Source organism: Carlito syrichta, unplaced genomic scaffold, assembly GCF_000164805.1.
Source record: "Carlito syrichta isolate Samal-C Ts95f unplaced genomic scaffold, Tarsius_syrichta-2.0.1 Scaffold102037, whole genome shotgun sequence".
NCBI lineage: Eukaryota > Metazoa > Chordata > Mammalia > Primates > Tarsiidae > Carlito > Carlito syrichta.
This window is the reverse complement of record NW_007046133.1, coordinates 611,841-621,006: the sequence shown is the minus strand read 5'-3', so window position 1 is coordinate 621,006 and position 9,166 is coordinate 611,841. Positions and strand designations below refer to the sequence as shown.

Sequence of the window (9,166 nt, the reverse complement as noted above, 5' to 3'; positions counted from 1 at the left end):
CCCTATCAAACACACACACACACACACACACACACACACACACACACACCCCTATCAAGAGCTAAGGGCCCAGGTGGAACTTGACTGTGCTTAACCCTGAGATGGAGGGGACAGGGGATGGGAGGATGGGAGGAGGGGGAGGGGGCAAGGAGATAGGGGATGGGGGTAGACCATGGGGGTGGAGGATGGGGAGGGGGATGAGGAATGGGATATGGGATGGGGGACAGGGGTGGGGAATGGGGGCATGGGGAATGGGGCTGGACCATGGGGGTGGAGAATGGGGCAGGGGATGGAGTCTCTCTGCTCTCTGCCCTGGGTGGGTCTTACCCTCAGCTGGAAGGTGCCAGCCACAGCCCACCCTTCTCGTAGTGTCCTAGGGCTGTGTAAAGGCCCAGAGTATAGGTGGCTTAGCAGAGAGTTATTCTGTCATGGTCCTGGAGGTCAGAAGTCCGAGATCCAGGTCTTCCTGAGACTCTGAGGAGGACCTGCCCAGGCCTGTCCTCAGCCACCAGTGGCTGCCAGTGTCGCTTCTTGGCTTGTAGAAGCTTCCCTCTGCCTTAGCACAGCTTCTCCCTGTGTCTGTGGCTGTGTCCAGATCTGCTCTTTTATTTTATTTTATTTTTTTGGAGTCAGAGTCTCACTCTGTCACCCAGGCTGGAGTGCAGTGGCACACTCACGGCCACTACAGCCTCGACCTGCTGGGCCCAGGTGATCCTTCTGCCTCAATCTTCCAAGTAGCTGGAACCACAGGTACACATTCCCACACCCAGCTAATTTTTTGATTTATTGTAGAGACGAGGCGTCGCCATGTTGCCCAGGCTGGTCTCGAATCTGTGGCTCAGGCAATCCTCTTGCCTCAGCCTCCCAAATTGCTGGAATTACAGGTGTGAACCACCATGCCCTGCCCAGATCTGCCCTTTTATAAGGACACCAGTCACACTGGGCCCGCACTACTGACCTCTTCTTAACTAATGATATCTGCAAAACCTTACTTCCTAATAAGGTCACATTCTGAGGTTAAAGCTCCCACATCTGAAGTTTGGTGTACACAGTTCACGCCATAAACCCCCGGGGAGGCAGAGATCCCGAGGAAGGGCTCCGACAAACTGACTGTGGGATGTTACCGGCTGAGTTCTTCCCTCATAAATGCTGACTTGCACTGAAAGATCCAATATTAGTTTCATAAACAACCGTTTCTTCTTTGCAAACTATACCCACAGGTCCTATTGCCTATGTTCAAGTGCAGCACCAGCTCGTCAGATGACAGCCGGGTGAGGAGCTTTATCTGAAGTATTTACTGTGAGGCCAGAATGTTGCTCTGATTCCTCGGGGGCTGTTCAGTGGTCTGGGGGGGAATCTGTGGCCTCATTTGCATTTTCTAATTGAATTGCTATCAGCTTTCCTGCAAGACTGCACACAAAAAAATTTCCCCTGATCCCAGCGCTGCCTGCTTCACCCACAGAAAGGTTGTCTCTAAACAGTCACCGAGAGAGGCGTGCAAGGAGGTGGGAGGTGGCCAAGTCATCATGGTCCACCCAACTGTGAAACAGTCGGTTCTAGCCAGGTCCACAGAGAGCCGCTCACACAACGGACGGGGGAGGTCACCCTTGAAGAAACCTCGACACAAGAGAAATGAAATTTACAGAACCGGGAAATCAGGGGGTCCTTGTGCGGCTTCAAGCTCTTTTCCATAAGCATGTCCCGGGGACTTTCAATACTTCACACACTGTGGCTCTGAAGGAGGCTGTTTGTTTCTCTAGAACCTTCCACCAACAGAACTCTTGCTCACCATGTGTCCCATCTGAACTCCACACCTTCTCCAAACCCAGCCAGGAAGCCCCCTGCACACATTTTTATTTTAAAAGTTTTAAAATTGTGAATGATAAACTGAGAGCAGAACAGAGCACAGGACAACAGCTAGAAAAGTTACACAGGATGAACACCTGCTGCCCGATAGCATCCCATCATGCCCTCTTATGCCTCTCAAACATGGCTTCCTCTGTCCTCCAAAAGGTGGCCTGGCCCCAACTGTGCCACCCGGGCTTGGATGCCATGCAAACGCAGTCCGCAGCACTGGGAAGGCCAGCGCATTTTCTTTCCCTGTCGCATGCTTGTGAGAGCCACTCATCTTGTGGCTTCTAGCTGGAGTCTGCTCACTTTTGTAGCTGTGTATAATATACCACTCGACAGACTCACTGTCATTTACTTATTCATTCTAATGGTGATGGCACATGAGTTGTTTCTAGCCTTTAGTTATTCTGAGTCAGGATGCTCTCAGGGTCCTGGTACGGAGCTCTTGGTACTTACTGGAATACTCCTCTGTGGGGTGGACACCAAAAACTAGGCTGTATCAGTATTAATTTTTCTCAATAACATGTAAATGTTTATCAACAGGTTCTTTTAAATTATCTGCATGCATAATAATACAAGCTACAAATAACGCTCATTTTATTAATTCTGATTTTTCTTGCCTTACTGCATTGGTGTGTACATTCAGTGTGTGATATAATCATTTCCTTGCCATATTTCTGATCTCAAGGGAAGGTTTTGAATATTTCAACAGTAAACTGAATATTTGCTATAGGTTTTTGTAGATACCCTTTATGAGGTTAAGAAAGGTCCTTATTTTCTGAATTTACTGAATGTTTTTAATCCTAAATGAAGGTTAATTTTTAAACAATCACTATTCAGATGATCATATTTTTTTCCTTTATTCTGTATTAAATTACATAGATTAAACCAATTCCATGTTCTTGGAACAAATCCAATTTGGCCATGACTTATCATTCTCTGTAAGCATGACTAGATTCAAGGTTGTTAATATTTAGCTTAGTGACTTTGCATCTATTTATGAGCAAGATTCACTTAATTTATGCTCTCATGTTCTTTCGCGGTTCTTGCTAGTTGTGAACATGACCTTTGTCTGTGTGGACAGGTTTTTGATGGCTCGGACATGGTTCTTGCATCCTTTAGGATATGTCTTTTATCTGTGTGGACAGGTTCTTCATGGTTTTGGACATGGCTCTTCTCTGTGTGGATAGATGGCTTGGACATGGTTCTTGTTAGCTTTGGACATGGCTTTTGTCTGTGTGAACAGGTTCTCGATGGTTTTGGACATGGTTTTTGTCTGTGTGGACAGGTTCTTGATGGTTTTGAGTACAACTCATGTCAGATTTTGGACACAATTCATTCTCATTTTGGGCAACATTCTTGATAGTTTGGTACATAGTTCATGCCAGGTGCTGGGCATGTTCACTATCAGGATTTGAGACAACATATTTTTTTGGGGGAGGGACAATTCTTCATTTGATTCTCTGGACAGGTCAGTGTAAAATTAGCTTTAAATTCTCCTGATAGTGTGGGTAGAACTGACCAGTGGGGGCCATGTGGTATGGACATTTCTTTGTGATGAGGATTTCAGTTTTAATTCTGTTTGTGATGATAAAATAGTTGAGATTTTTTCTTACCTTAGTTTTGGTAAGTTGTATATTTCTAGACTATTATCCTTTTCACAAATATTTTTAAATGTATGGTATAAATTGTGCCCACTACTCTGAGATGGTCTTTCTAATGTCTACAAGATTGATCGTGATGTTCTCGTTTCATCCCTCTTGTGGATTAGGTACAGTTGCTTTTGTCTTCCTCACTCTGATCAGTTTTGTCATTTAAAAAATGAACTTCAGGCCAGGCTTGGTGGCTTAGCCTGTAATCCCAGCACTTTGGGAGGCCGGCGTGAGTGGATTGCCTGAGCCCGTGAGTTCGAGACCCACCTGGGCAACTTGGTGAGACCTCATTTCTACAATAAATAAAAAACTAGCCAGGTGTGGTAGCACACGCCTGTAGTTCTAGCTACCTGGAAGGCTGAGGCAGAAGGATTGCCAGAGCCCAGCAGGTCAAGGCTGCAGTGTCCGGGAGCGGCCATTGCACTCCAGTCTGGGCGACAGAGTGAAACTCTGACTCAAAAAACAAAACAAGACAAAACAAATAACAACGACAAAAAAAACCAAACTTCTATCTTGGTTGTTTCTATTATTTTGTATTTCGTTGTTTCTGCTCTTGTTTTTACCATTTCCTTTTTTCTTCTTTGCTTGAGTCTCATTTTCTGTTCTTTTTATAACTTTTGGAGTTGAATGCTCAGATCACGAATTTTTTTTCTGCTTTTCTTGTCTTGTAATATGTGCATTTCAGGCTACACATTTCCATTTGGGCACGAGTTCAGCAATATCCCACTAGTTTTATTACTCAGTCAAAATATTCTCTAATTTCCATGTGATTTCTTTTCTGCCCAGGGGTTAATAAGAAGGCTTTTACTTAACTTCCAAATCTATGGAGATTTTCCAGTTCTTCTCCTTGTTATTGATTTCTAGCCTAATTGCTCCAAGTTAAGAAAACAAATTATGTTTTGATTTTAAACCTTTGAAGTAGGTTGAGACTTGCTTGAAGGCTATGCAGTATGGTGAGACTAGCTTAGATAATAACTGTGAATGTTCTATGTATACTTAAAAATAATGTATATTTAGCAATGGTTGGTTTCTGTGTTTTATATTTGTCTCAGTAAGGTCAGAACTATTAATTGTGTCGCTCTAAACTTCTATTTCCTTACTGACATCTTGTCTGTTTTTTCTGTTATTTACAAAGAGAGGCTTGTGAAAATTTGCCATGGATTGCATATTTGTTTATTTCTCCATCTATTTCTATCAACTTTGGCATAAATATTTTGAAGCCATATTATTAAATTCTTTTTTTTTTTGAGTCAGAGTCTCACTCTGCCACCCAGGCTGGAGTATAGTGGCATGTTCACAGCCACCACAGCCTCGACCTGCTGGGCTCAGGCAATCCTTCTGCCTCAGCCTTCCAAGTAACTGGAACTACAGGCACATGCCACCATGCCTGGCTAGTTTTTTGATTTAGTGTAGAGATGAGGTCTCATCAAGTTGCCCAGGTTTGTCTTGACCTTGTGGGCTCAGGTAATCCTCTCGTCTCAGCCTCCCAGTGCTGGGATATAGGCATAAGCCACCGTGCCCAGCCTGAAGTCATATTATTAAGTGCACACAAATTTAGGATTCTTATATCTTCTCAGTGAATTGAACTATTGTTATGGAGAGTACCTCTTTGTATATAATGCTTTTTCCTCAGAGTGTATTTGTCTGATATAAACAGAGTGCTGCAAGTTTTCTCTTAATTGGTATTTGCATAGTATTTTTTCCTCTAAAATTTTACTTTAATCTTTATCTACTCTTATACTTTTTAGATGTAACTTTCATAAACTGTATAGACTTGAATTTTTTCTTTACCCAATCTGTTTTTCTTTAATTATAATACTTCATATATTTTCATTTATTATAATTACTAATATATTTGCAAATCTACCATCTTACTCAAAGATAAATATATAGCTTATCTATTCTGTTTTCATTTCTCTTTTCTTGCATATGTTAGATTCATATTTTATTATTTTATTTTTTCATTGATTATTTTAAAAGTTTATATATACCATATGACTCTTTTAGTGATTTTCAAAGACTCTATATGTATCTTATGAAAGTACAGTGTTAACTTAGTATTTCCATCACCCTCCAGAACAATGGAAACAAGATATATCTCTTTGACTCCATTTAATCCCTCCTCAAGGTTCATGCAATTCTTGTGAATCTGAGTCATCTGTTTTATATCCCATGAAACACTACACTGTCATTATTCACTTATATTTCTCTGTCTACTTGGCCTTTTCAGAGCTCTTCATTCTTTCCTTCATTTCTGAACCTTCACCTCAATTTATTTTATTTTTTTGTCTAAAGGACACACCTTGTGTCATTCTTTTAGTTTGTGTTTGTTTGAGAATGTCTTTATCAACTTTATCTCTTGAAGGATAATTTCATTGGATAATAGAATTCTGTTTTAGCACTTTAAAATATCATTCCATTGTCTTCTAGCCACCATAGTTCCCATGAGAGGTCAGTTCTACATCTAATTGTTACTCCTTCCTAGGAACTCTGCTTTTTCTCTCAACTTACTTTAAGATTTCCTCTTTGTCTTTGGGTTTCTGCTATTTTATCATAAAGCACTTCAGTATAATTTTTAAAATATTTATCCTGCAAAGCGTTCATAGGGATTCTTGAATCTATGCCTAGATGACTGTTCTCAGTTTTGGAATATTTTCTGCCACTATATCTCCAAATATTACTTCTGCTACGTTTTATCTCTCTCCCTTAGATCCCAAACATACACACTACTTCTACAATGTCCCTTACCCTTTATTCTGTATTTTCCTTCTGTGTATATACTTCCATACTTTAGAGCATGAATTTTTTGACATTCTTTGCTTCACTAATTCTCTCTTCAACTATGTCTAATCTGCAGATATATCTACTCATTGAGCTCTTAATTTTGTTTGTTATACTTTCCAGTTCCAAACTGCCCAATTAATTCTTTTTCATATCTTCCAATTTTTTTCTCAAAATTTTACATTCAATTTGCTTAACATAGTAAGCATTGCTATTATGAAATTGCTGTCTGATAACCCCAAGACCTGGAACCTCTGTGGGTCTTACCTGCTGTTTCTCTTGACTTTTATTTCTATTGTCTTGTCCTTCCTCATGTGTTAGACATTGTATATAAAAAAAGACAGATATAACTTGGAGCCTGGTATGATATCCCACATTGGAGAGAATGTACATTGCTTCTGGCAGGTAGCGAGGGACATTAGCAATTGGGCATCACCTTAGTCCATTTACTAAATGCGACAGTATGACATTATTTGAAGGCAGGCATCTCACCCTCTAAGGGAAAATAAACTAGGTGACCCATGCCCCATGGTGGGAGGGTCTTCCAAGTCCCAGACTGACCTTCCTTCCCTGTCCACCTCCTCCCACACCCATGCTGCCCTGGTGAGGTCCCAGTGGCTGTGATGAGCCAAGAAGGGCTGGGACCAGGCCAATGACAGCAGTAAGAGCTGCTATTTTCAACTCCTTACCCCAAGGAATATCTTTAACAACCTCAGTGTAGGATATGAGTAGTATTATTATCTTATTTTCTAGAGCATTCAGCTTTAGAGAGGTTGTGTGGATTGTCTCTGACAAAGTCCCAGCTAGTAAGTTGGAGAAGCCTTGGTTGAGCCCATAACCTGGTGGCTGGCTCTTTGCCATTCTGAGCTTGGTCATATCTAAAAAGTCATTTTTCACTCCCTCCCCAAACATCCATCCTCCCACGCAGGCAAGGGGGTTGTGGTTGCATGGCTCAGCATCCCCATCCACAATGTGGGAACATGGACAGTGCATGCTCCTAGGGGTATGGTGAAGGTTAGATGTGCTCATACCTTGTAGAGCAGGTTCTGAACAGGGTTCTAGAGAGGAAAGCAGCCAGCAGTAATGAAAGTGCTGTGAAAGGCAACCCAGGAGGACTGGGTCCCATGGTTGGAGAGACCCTGCCTGGCTGTCCCCATGACAGTTGCTCAGGGACTCAGAGGTGTGGCCCACTGTGACCCCACAGCCAGGCTTTTCAGGGCTCTCTGAGCTTGGGACATGAATAACCTCTCCTCCCACACTCTATCAGTTGAGTGCTTCATGGGCTGTCCTACTAGGGATCATCTTGCTGCCCTCATGACTGGCATCTGCGCCTTCTGCAGAGGATGGGGTTAATTGCATCAGAAACTGCTTCATCAACAGGCCTCACAAAAGATGTCATTATATTTTCAATTAGTGCCTTCTGTCTGGGGCCCCTACAGGCTTTAAGGAGCTCTGCCATTGTCTCAAGGTGTGGGGTTTCTGCATCCCAGTTGGGGACTTAGGGACAGCCTGGAAGTTGCAGGCAGGAATGGGGATGCAAGTCCCCGGCTCATCAGCAACCTGGTGTGGCTTCTGGAGGGAAGGGCCCTGTGGGGCAGGGTCCCCAGGGTTGCCTCCTGCTCCCCAGGGCATGACTTATAATAATCACTGGGGAAAGAGTGGAAAGCGACACCCATCTGTCCTGGTGTCTTCAGTGTTCACACGGTGAGGCGCACAATTTGGGGACATTGCTGCTAGAGGCATGTTTTGTGCCTGGTTTAACACAACCAGGAGTATGCTCAAGACCCCCTTTCCCCACCGTTCCCCCGAGCCTAACCTAAACCACCTCTACTTTGATTTAACAAGCAAGACAAAACATACTCCTGGGGTTTTCCCAAAGTGGGTTTCTTGGCACCCCCATCTTGCAAACTTTTCCATGAAGAAAGGTTCCTCGGCCAAACAGGCTTGGGGAAACTGGCAGACTGTGTCCACTCAGAGGCTCACACAGCACAGGATTCACCTGAGGTTCTGGGAAGACCCCTGAGCAGGAATCTGCTCGACTCTGCTTAACCCTTCCCTTCCGAGGGGTGCTCGTGGACGCTGACAGGTGCTGCCCTGAACGTGCTTTCCTTTGCTCATGTGAACACAAACAGCCCCTCGGAGGCCTCATGTTAATGTGAGGGCTGGGAGGGGCCAGCCTGCTTCCTCCCTCCTTGCTGGGGTGCCCCCAGGCAGGGGCTGTGGCAGCCAGGCCTACATGCTGGCTTCTCTACTGCCCTTCCCAGGCCAGTCTTGTACAGTGTTTCCCCCAAGCCCACGTAACCAAAGGCCGCAGGCCACAATGCCGGGTGCTCAGGAGGTGAAAAGGACCTGACTGGCTCCCAGCCCAGGTGTGAAAGTTGACCTCCAGGATTCGGGTGATTAAACGTGGGTGACAGAGGAGTCTGGGCCAGGACTGCTGGAATGCGAGGGGAGAGAGAACTGTCAGGACCTGGGGCAGCTGAAGGCACCCTCACCCCAACCACCGAGATAGGCAGGAGGTTGGGTTAGGAGGAGGTGAAGGCAGAGGGAGCTTGAGGTTGGGCAGCGCTGGCTTGTTCACGTCTATGAGCAGCGATTTCCCTCCCTCGCTCTCTCTTCTACCTCACTAATTCTCTTTTCCCCTCCTCTTCCCTCCTCCTCCTTCCCCCTCCATCCCTTTCTCTCCTCTCCCTCCCTCTCCAATTCTCTCTTTCCCTTGCTCCCTCCCTTCCTCTCTCCCTCCCTCCCTCTCTCTCCTACTCTCTCTCTAATTCTCTTTCCCTCCCCCTCCCACCGCATCCCTCCTCCTCCCTCTCTTTCTCCTCTCCCTCCCTCCCTCTCTCTCCTACAGCTCTCTCTAATTCTCTTTTCCTCCCCTTCCT

General features: G+C 44.5%; 1 protein-coding gene across 2 annotated transcripts in view; it reads right to left on the bottom strand.

Moving 5' to 3' along the window:
- Window positions 1–9,166, bottom strand: part of CDH4 (cadherin 4) — a 148,765-nt gene that overhangs the window by 138,785 nt on the left and 814 nt on the right. The window lies entirely within an intron of this gene.